Here is a 10,962-nt window from a genome sequence, read left to right on the forward strand (position 1 = left end):
CAGTGACCACCTTTTAATTTTCTCCTGGTATTTGCAAATACAGTCCTCATTACAAGCAGGGTTTCGCCACAAAACGGGAACAATTGATCATGATTTCCGTTTTCTTCTCCTTTCCTGGAACGTGGTGCTACTGGCCAAAGGTATGTAGGGTTTATAGACCTGAAGTCGGCGTTTGGCCTCGTGCCTAGGAACAAGCTCTAGTTGGTGCTTAAGGACGTGGGATTCTCATAGAAATTCTCTTACTACTCATAAATCTCCATGAAGATAATTATGCCAGGGTGAGATGGGACGGCCAGGGCCAAGTCACTGATCCTGTAAAGATTAGTCGGGGGTCTGCCAGAGCTGCGTTGTGGCCCCATCATTGTTTTCGCTGTACATCAATCAAGTGGTTGGTTTCCTAGCAGCAATTCCAGCAGATTTGCCCTCTCTAGGGAAGGAGAAAATTGCAACCCTTCTCTTTACAGACAATATTCTTCTCATCTCTAGAATACCCATGGGGCCCCAAATCCTATTAAATCAATTTAAGATTTTTTGCGACGAGAGGTGTCTCGAAATAAATACATCAAAAACAAAGTTGATGATGTTGAATCTCCCCAGATCTTTCAAAGGGTGCATATTTTTAAACAGCATTCCCCTACAGAGAATGAGCTGCTTCGAATATCTGGCCATTAAACTGTCAGAACGTTTGGCCTGGAAACAACACCTAAACAAGGCCTACCTTACGTTTACACAGGTAACCAGGGCTCTAAGGAAGGGACACTGTTGCTCCTCTAAAAAACCGGTTGCACCAGCCCTAAAGATTTTTAAAAATAAGGCTGTAAGCAGCACCCTTTATGGGGCAGAGCTGTGGGCTTTGATAAAGCGAATGACCTAACAGTGATTGTTAAAAAATAGGCTGGATTAGAAATATTAGAAACCTTATTACTAGCATTGGGGTCAAGGGAAGCAGTATTAACTACCAGAACCATTAACTAAGAAACAAATAATAGTAGTGTATTGGTACTGGGTAGCGAAGAACAAAATCAGGGATAGCAGGCAGGGTAGACTAACTGAGGAATTTACGGATTTTAAACTAACCTGTACCCTGAAAGGATACCTCGCTCTTATCCCGGTGCCGGCCGACAGGAAACTATATATACAATTCAGGGACGGCTCTCTGCCTACAAATCCATTTGTAAATTCCTGGTCATTTGACATTGCCCAGAACAAAGGCTGCCCTTCTTGCTCTGCTCTGACTAAATAAACTGGGCATGTCCTTTATGCCTGCCCTACATACTTTAGATCCAGGGCGACATGGCTAGTACCCGTCTGTAAACAGCTTGGAACTCGTGACTAGGGGCAGCTTTGCGAATACTAGAATCAGATACTAGATATTTGTGTGCGCAATTGCAAAGTTCCCGGGCCTGATGTGGGAAATTAGACGGAAGACCCCGAGTTTAATCATGTCAACACCTTAATAGGCCTATAACACGATATAGTCCTGCAGACTTGTTGGTGGCTGAACTAGTGCCCAACTATGATGAAGTTCAGCCACTGAGCTATTATTGAAGTCTTGAATTTTATGTGCCTTGCACTAGCGGAAGTACTACTGTAACTCTATGTAAATCATTCCTAGCAGGCATCCCAAATTGATTAGCTAGTAGTTTTTTAAAGCAATCATTGTACAGTTTTAGACTTAAATGAAGGATTATGTTTTTAACGACAATTTGTTGTGTGTTCATGTCTTATGAAGGTTTTAAAAAAAAAATATTTACAATTTTATTGGGCTGTGCATATGCAGTTTGTACTTTTGAGGTCTGACGACCGAATAACGTTTATTGAATGATGATTAAAAAAGGAAGTCTGTCTAATAAGGGTTTAAAATATTTTAACAGAGCACCTGGTAGCGGCCCAGCTCTCTGTGTGCATTTCTGAGGAAGGCACTAGATCAGCTGTCCCCAGCGCTGTGACTGAAAAAAAGCAAACAGCATGTCCTATTTGGCCTGGATCATTGTATGGCCATAGAAAGTCCATGACAAGGGTCAGCTGCCAAAATGCCCCATTTTCTGTTGTACACAAGGGACTGGTTCGGCTGTAAATTGTCCTAGGCGTCCTTCTCTTTCCTTAGGAAATATGGTGATGGAGATATGAGACAGTGGACAGCTGCCCCAACATCCTTGTTCCAGTGGCAAACTCGGTGTCAGCTGTCGCAGTCCTCCTTGTCCCACACCATTTTGTGGCCGAAGGAGGCCATGGACAGGTGATAGTAACCACAGTGGCCTGTCCACATATGTGAGCTGCTGATAAGGTACATTTTCACACTCCTCTTCGGTATCAGGTACATTTTCACACTCCTCTTCGGTATCAAGTACATTTTCGCACTCCTCTTTCACCTATGTAAATGAGGATGAAGAAGGACAGGAAGGCTAACATTAGTCTGCCACTAGTTTTAAAGTAAAGAACATGGCATACTAGGAATGTATCAGCTGCCACAGTCCTCCTTGGAGCGCACCATTTTGCAGTACAAGAAGGCCAGCAACGAGTGACCACTATCCCAGGACCCTGATTGTGATTCCCAATGGGACACTGGGCAAGCTATCAAAGGGCGGCCTTCTCCCTCCAGTATATTAGCCTTAATACGTTTGTGGACAACTTAAAGTTACCCCAGCACCCCCTTTACTAATGCCTCGTTGCCCCCACACAGTGTTGCGGCTGAATAAGATCCCATTCAGTTGAGAGCTTCTCTGCTCCCTGTTCTCAACTTGGAACAGGTCATCTGTCTGTCTCTCAGCTGCCATAATCTTTCTTTACCCCAAAAGAAAGGAGGAGACTATGTCATGGAGGGTTACCAGTTACCTGGCATCCGGTTCAGATCAGGGGACGGTCCGCCCAGGGCACAGTCCTGTCTTCATTGACTCACAGCTTTTCTGCAGCAGGTGAGGTTTGCCAGGGTCCTAACCACTTCACTGCCAGGAGCGTAGTTTCAGGGTAGTTTTTTTTGGAGGGGGGAGGAATGGGGGGGTGTTGGGGTGTTACATCCCCTATAAATGTATTTTCAATAAATAGTTGGCTACAGGTGTTTTCAGTAGGGAATTGTGAGAGGTCATACACAGACAAAAACGCACACACACTGTCTCCCTCTCTGTTTTGAAAGTCCTCAAAAATATTGGTTACTTTACATAATATTGTGTTCTCTCTCTTAGCACTCCTACCAACCCACATTCCTTTCCCTTTCCGCGTCCCCTTAGCCCCCTCTCATGCACCCTGCTTGCCGTATAATGTATTCTAACATTATACGCAAGCCTGATTATCGGAAAATCTGAAGCTCACACCCCTCCCCCCCCATCTTACTAAATAAGCCACGCCCCTATTCACTGCTGAAGGAAGCCAGGGCAAATTACAACATGTCCAAATAACTGTTCTCAATTGCAAACTGGTACCGGGTCCATCTGTCCGCTGTCCCAGGTCAACCACTCTCAAACAAACGAGTAAAGTAGGCCCGGGACTGCTGACGTCATTAGTGAGGCCATGGTCATTATTGCCAACTATCCCAGGACACTGTTCAAAAGTGCAACAAGGTTCCAAGTCATCTGTCCCCGGGCTCGCTGCTTTCAAAAGAATGAGGGTGAAGGAGTCGAGGACCCAGCTTCTCTGCCGGAGTACCGAGGTCTATCTCTGCAGATTACATCCTCTGCCTCCTGAGGACCACTCCAGAACTCTCTGTGAACGATCCGTTAGCTTCATCTTTTTGATTGTTATAGAGTCCTGCATCTTATTGGATTCATATCCCTATCTTTCACACTGAAACACTCCTCATGTCTTGTAATTCTGTTGCAAATGTACTTTCTCTGGGCTCCTTTCTCTCTTTCAAAGGTTCCCTCACATCTCCAAAATAAGTGTCCCATACAGGATCCAAGGTTTACACCTGCTACCATGCTGTCCTCACAGGCAGTGCAACTCTGGAAGCCAGCCCTCATTGACAGGGAGTGTGACAGCAGTATTACTAGGTGTATTAGAAATGTCTCCAAATAGCTTAAATGACACCCGGGCTCTGGAAAAGCAGCTTGTGGGCGCTTAGCAGCGGCTCTCGTCTGATCTCCCTGTTTATACACTGGAGATTAGATACATCATTGGGCGTGAAACCAGGGCTGACCTTTAGTTCAGCCGCCTGTGATCAAAATCCCCCTGCGTATGACACATTTAACATGAGATAACATACGACCACACCACCCTCCTTCCCGGCCCCAGCAGAGAACAAGTGCTATATGCGCTTGTGTTAGGGACAGGGATCTTTTTTGTTGTTGCATAAAATCACTTTATGTGAAATGTAGCACTGTGCTACCCGAGCTTAAACTGTATAGTGTTCTTTTATCTGGCAGCAGCTGTAGCATGGGCCACAGAAGAACATAAATAAAATATCCTCTGGGCGCCATATGGACTGCCTAAATGTCCCCTCGACTGCGTATGAAAAAAGGTTTATTTCGCACATTTTTCAAAATTCCACGGCTGATTCATAGTATACATTTGACTACATATGTACAGTGCCCTGACAATGGCAATAAGTAAACCCCCAAATCTGTGGACACTTCACCATAAGATGTCTTGCATAGCTATTTATAATGTCCAGATTTTTGTTTTTGAACGTGCATTTTTAGGTCTCGCCTGACCCAGCGCATGCGCTGGTCTGGCGAGACTTTTTGAGAGGGCTCCAAAAAGTGCTACCAGGCCAGCCTAGAGCCACAGTGCATGTGCGCGGGCGCGCGCGCCATGCTTTTCCGCGATTACTTTCACTTTCGCGGCCCCACGGCCCCTTTGATGTTTGATCGCGATCACTTTCGCGGTGCGGCCGCTTGTTTCATTTTTGGTTAAGCATGCCAATAGAGTGCATGTGTTTTCTAGCGTCTCCATTTTGTACTTCTGTTCTGTCCAGCCGCTGCGCTCCGTGTCGCGCTCTCTTGCCTGCGTGCTTCTTCCAGCCACTCTGTGATGCGATCACCCTTGTCTGCTTTCCGCCCCTGTGTAGCTTTCTCGCCTGTCTGCTTCTTTACCCAGCTCCTCCTCTCTCTCTTCCTCCATTTGCTTTTCTGCGCAAGGCACTCCGCGTTGCTCTCACTCGGTGTTGTTGGCTTTCCCTTGCACCCTCTGTTTTGCATCTCACTGCTGTGTCCTGCGTTGCTTCTACAATCTATGCCGTTTCTTTAAAAAACACACAAAACACTTTCACATGTTCTTCCCTTTTTATTTATTGATCCAACTCAGACCGGTAAATAAAAAAGCACAAGCACTGGCAAAGCCAATAGGTCTGGCCTATCACTGAAACATTTGGCAAAGTTTGCGTCCATCTGTGTTTTGACTAGTGTACGCCCTTCCCTTCTTCCCTCAGTGTCTTTCCCTATGTTGGCACTCTAATATTCCCAAGAGGCAGTACGGTCACTGTGCAAACCGCAATTACAAAAAATATATTAACGAAGACACAGGTTTAGCAATTTGTAAATGAATCTTTTCACCCTCATACTTTCTAACAGCAATGACTTTTCTTACATATAGAGCACATATTTGGATGTGTCAACGTGCTGCACTCTGACAACCGAATGACTCGGAACTGTGACAGGTGTATTATTAAATAACAGAACACTGTCAAAGGCACAGAAATGTACTTTTTCTGAATGACGGTCATCACATTATACTTGGTTGCTTTATCATTCAGTTTCGGTAGTTTGCTTTCCATTCTGCAGTCAAAAGCGCACGATTCTCACTTCTTTTGATATCACTTCTCTACCCTGGAGAGTGGCCGAGAGCTTACTGATGGTGAACATAATTGTTCTGTGTTCTGCTGCCACTGTTTCAGACTACAAATTTCACTTGCATTCCTGTTGAGAGGCTATTTGAAACCTGACATTCCTTCTGTTTGAAGTGAATTGCTTTCTTTTAATGCAGCTCTTGCATGTTCCCCCATTAGTGCAGGTGTGACTGTTAAACACCTGGATGCTTCTATTTGAAAGCTGTAACTGACATGAACTGTGCCTCTCCTTTGTACTAATACATTATCTCCTGGCACACACTTTCATGACATAGGTGTGTTGTATTCATTTGGTGTGGCTTAGATGACTGGAATTTAATTTACTATTTTTAGTAGTTTCAGCACCTAAACCAATCCAAATTGAAGCTGTTTTTCAGTAATATATAATACAAAAGAACCATGCATGCATACTCAAGGAGTTTATGTGGTGAAAACAGTGAACAAACTTTAATGAACGAGCTGCCAAAGGAAATATCTAACCAGTAGGCAGGTAAAACCTAAGTATGTCACGAAACACACAGCTGCATGTGCCAGAATGCAGGGAAATGGCTGGGCGACTTAGAAGAACCGAGGTTAGTGGGATGTTAAAAAAAAACAAGCATTGGCATAGCCAATACGTCTCGTTTTTTGGGACCTTATAAGTGTTTAGCCATGCAACACTTGATGTTGTTGCACCAAGGATATTGTGCTGGATAACTAAACAACGAAACACTTATAAGGTTCCAAAGGCGAGACCTATTGGCTATGCCAATGCTTGTTTTAGTTTGTTGCGTTCACACGGAACCAGAGTTTCTCGGCCTCCAACATATAAAAGTGTGGCTACCACTTACATAGGACCTGGGGTGTTCCTGAATACAGGTTGACGTTTCAAAGCAGAAAAGAGAGCTAATTAAAAAAAAAATGTGGGAGAATGTATTTTCTTCACTGTCCTGCGCTGAAGTTGGGGCAATTATAGGCAGAGAATGCTGAAATAAAGTAATTTTGGGCTTTAAAAATCGGCATTCTCCTACCTGAATTCAAGGGTATAGCTATCAACAGTACAGCAGATCCAGTGGCACATTGAACTAGAGGTATGATGTGCCAGTTAAGATTGTTGGAGAGGGCTTTCGGGCAGTCTCACAGGCAGTCAGGCCCCCAGCTTGATAGAGGTAGTATGTGGGCTGTTTTTTTTGGTCCAGTCGCGGCCCATATGACCATAAAAAAACCCACACACCAGACTTTTCGAGCGGACCCATCTGTCAGTGCCATAGTGCCTGGTCCAGTAGTGACCACTGAACCGCATTTATGGCTGTTCTTCCTGCCTAACTAGGGTCTGGGAAGCATTTAGCGTGCTTGGATCAGGACCTTTAGCACCCTGTGCTACGCCATTGCCCGTACTGGGTTTAATCTTGGAACATGCAGAAGCTGCTGATTTCCAAGTTTATGTAGGTTATTTTCTTTTACTTTTCAGGCTTCATGAAGTGTGACGCTTCAGTTTTGGAAAAAAAAGAGAATTTTGGCTTAAGCAGTCATTCATACCATAAAAAACCACCGCTGCTCAGCCGCCATATTCAGCTATTTCTTGCTTCCTACAGACCATCTTAAAGCCCATCTGGGGCCGTGTTGCATAAGGTGCCCCGGGCGCAACAGGCGTTTGCGCCCGCTTTGCGTGCCCCTGGGGCACTTTAGTATTATAGAAGGGGGCGCAGATGCTTGTGCGTCCCATTCTATAATACCGATAGCGCTGACACACTTAAAGCGCCGGCGCTATCAACAGAGGGTGTTCCCTCATTTGCATAGGGGCGTGCCCTATGCAAATGAGGGAATTCCTTTGACTCTGCGCCCGCGCCATATTACAGAGGCGGGCGCAGAGTCAAAGAAGCGCTCCAAAAGCGACATTTAAAAGGTAGTGCACTGTCAGTGCGCCCCCTGAGAGCAGCCCTCTGCAGGGGCTAAAGGGGGTCCCATGGACCACCCAGACATCCCTTTGCAGGTGGGTGCAGTCACTGACTGCACTCGCCTGCAAGGGGATCTCTAATCCCCTTTGAAAGTTCAGGCGGGTGCCACCTGCACTGTGATAACACGGAGCAGCTGCTCCGTGTTTTCACATGAATGCGCCGCCCCAGGGCGGCACAAGTTTGCTGCTGCCCGCAGGGCTGCGCATTCACCATAATGGTACGCATTGGCTTTGTTTGCACCCAGCGCACCTTTTCAAAGGTACGCTGGGCGCAAACAATACCAATACATAATACGGCCCCTGGTATGTAATAGTGTTTTTCATCGATCTCTGAGTGGGTCTGATGGTCATGCCGCATTTCTGTAGGTGGAGGCCACAGCAAGCAAAGAGTGTCACGGGAAGTGCTGGGCAAGTTATGTTTGGGCCATGGCCCCTGAATGCATTGTGGAGGCCCCACTGCTGTGGCTTCATTGGTCAGCAGGGTTGGTAGTTTTGTCTCACCTCTGCCAGTCGAGGTAAATGCAGCCCTGATCGGGTCTATGCAGTATCCATGTGAAACGAGCCATGATCCGTTCGAGAGACACCTATACTTGAAATGGTTTCCCAGAGAGACCATCTACAGTGCTGGCTCTTAGGTAGTTAGCTATCTATGGGCCTCCCTCCGTCTCTGTGACACACTGGACCTCTCTCCTCTGGCACAGACTTTCCTCCTACAGTGCCATCCTTTATGTAGAATGATGCTTCACACAGCAGGTAGCACTGGGACTGTCTCTAGACTGGAGCACCCACAGTACAAGCTCAATGAAATGTGAGTTTCTGCACCTGGCTGTCATCAGTCCAGCTGAAGCAGTAATCAGGGTCCAGAAACTTCCTCACCTTGTATAACAGAAACTACAGTTACACCTTCCACCCCTACCATCAACCAAATCGCAATGCTCAGGAAGAACTCATCAGCAGCCATGCGCCAACAAAAGGCCTCATGGAATTATTAAGGGTAGCCCCGTCTCCATTCTCCCACTTCAGTGTCTGGATCTCCATCCCCACTCTCCCATGCCATAGGAATGGAGGCAGCAGACTGCAACTTTCTAGGAGAGAATGCAGATCAGGGCTATCAAAACTTAACCCCACTGGCCTCTGTAGTTATAATTTCGTACTCTGTACTCATTATTAGTACATGTGCTACACACACTACACACACATGTACTAAACACACACAAGGCATGGGAGCTCATGGTTTTTAGCATCCACCGTGGAACTTTGCACATTCAGCGCTGGATATCTCACTCCTGGTGATGGAGATAAAAAGGTGTGGTCACACTAATAATCTTCCAAAACACAGTATGTTGCCACCCTGCTTTATATGCTTTATCCAGGATAGTGATAATAGTCCTCTGCCCACAATGAAGGCATACTTATTGTGTCCCCAGGTCACTGAACAGGTCCAGGACCTCATATAGTCAGGGACAGACCTAGAATTCAACAAACACGCTTAGATTAGCATGACACTAGGACCAAAATAAAGGTCAGGATAGCAGGGGCACTCGCAGTTGGGCACTCGGGGCAGGGGAACACGCCCGGATACCAGGTCCATTTCCAACACAACGTTACGCATAAGATTAGCCATATGACATTGGATTAATGCAATTCTATCCTGAACTTGAAATTATCATAAATCAAAAATTTGCTATTTTCAAACATCTGATGTGCCAAGTCCAATCCAGAATGGAATGAATGGTATTATGTATGTGGGATGAGATATTAAAATGTAGATGGGTAATTAAAATCCATTGGGCATAATGTATACACAGAGCATACTTCATTGAGCAGTGCCAAGTGATTCTAAATTCTAAGAGTCTCCTGTCCATCTCCCTTCTCTTATGAGAAATATTGACAGATAACTGTTGTAAAGTATATATGAGACACACAGGGGGAATTTGCAATAGAGTTGCTATTGAGCATAAACATAGGTGAGCAGGGTAAGTAGATTTCAGAAGGGGAAATTAGTGTACTGAGGCGGGTCCGGTAGTCTCAGATTTTAGTCTTTCCAGCCATTCTATATAGAGTAAATTTCCATGTGAAGTTGTACAACATAACTGATAGCAGACAAGTAAGGTACCCATGGTATGATGGTAAATGCCTACAGAACACAGAACCTTCTCAACAAGAGGTGCACAGGTATTTACAATAGCAGTGTATAATAAAATGCCATGAAAGCTTTTTGAAATTATGCTTTCTTAGTAAAATGTGGTTTCCCATCATCTCACATCATTTTTCAGGTCCAGCCGGGGCAGCGCATGGGCTGCTCTGCGAGGCATGCTGTATTCGAGTATGGATTTGAAGCTCCTCCCACTCTCTGCCCATATTTTTCATTCGCATTGTCCTTTGTAAATGCTAGCTTTTGATTCACTAATAGGCTTGTTAGTCCCTCCTTAGTACTGCCTTGTCTTCATCTGCAACCTCCAACCCATGAGGACTGGCCCTCTTACTTCTGTTGTTACGGAGTATGCCTTATTTAGTCTGTAAGCACTATGGGCAAGATGTACGACCCTATTTTGCATGCGCAAATGGGTTTGCGACCCGTTTGCGCATGCAAAATCCAATAGGACCATGTACAATCCCTATTTAGCGACTCGCTAAATAGGAATTGCGAGTCACTATTAGGAAGGGGCGTTCCAAGGGTGTCCCTTCATAATAGCGAGCCAGAGGCCTATGTAAGAATGATTTTCGACCGCAATTGCTGTCGCAGAACACTCGCAATTTACAGCTCTCTTCAAGAGGGTGATAAAGCACATGCAAATGGGAAGGGGTCCCCAGGGGACCACTTCCCCTTTGTGAATGCAGAGGAAAATAGCTTTTTGGGGCAGGCAGTGCCTGCTCTTAAAAAATAAAAACCGAAAATGTTTAATTTTTCTTTTTTTTCTTTTTTTTTAAATTTCAAATTTGTATTTCATCACGTAAACAATACAAACATTTCAAAGTCTCTCAGAAGTAAGAAATTTGATTTATTTTTCCTTCCACCCTTCTTCCCAACCCCCCACCCTAAAGTTGGATCCATAAAAAAGAAAAAATACAATAAAAAAAGGAAAAGAGAGATAGAATTACATTACATATGTAGGGACAGGAAGAGATAGTGTATCACGAGAAACTGGCACAGGTCCAGCTGTTAGAGCAACCGGTAAATCTACAGTTACTATAACCTTACTCTGCCCGAAACCCTTCCAACCACTGCTTAATTGGGACCCAAATT

Source organism: Triturus cristatus, chromosome 3_2 (genome assembly GCF_964204655.1).
Source record: "Triturus cristatus chromosome 3_2, aTriCri1.1, whole genome shotgun sequence".
Lineage (NCBI taxonomy): Eukaryota > Metazoa > Chordata > Amphibia > Caudata > Salamandridae > Triturus > Triturus cristatus.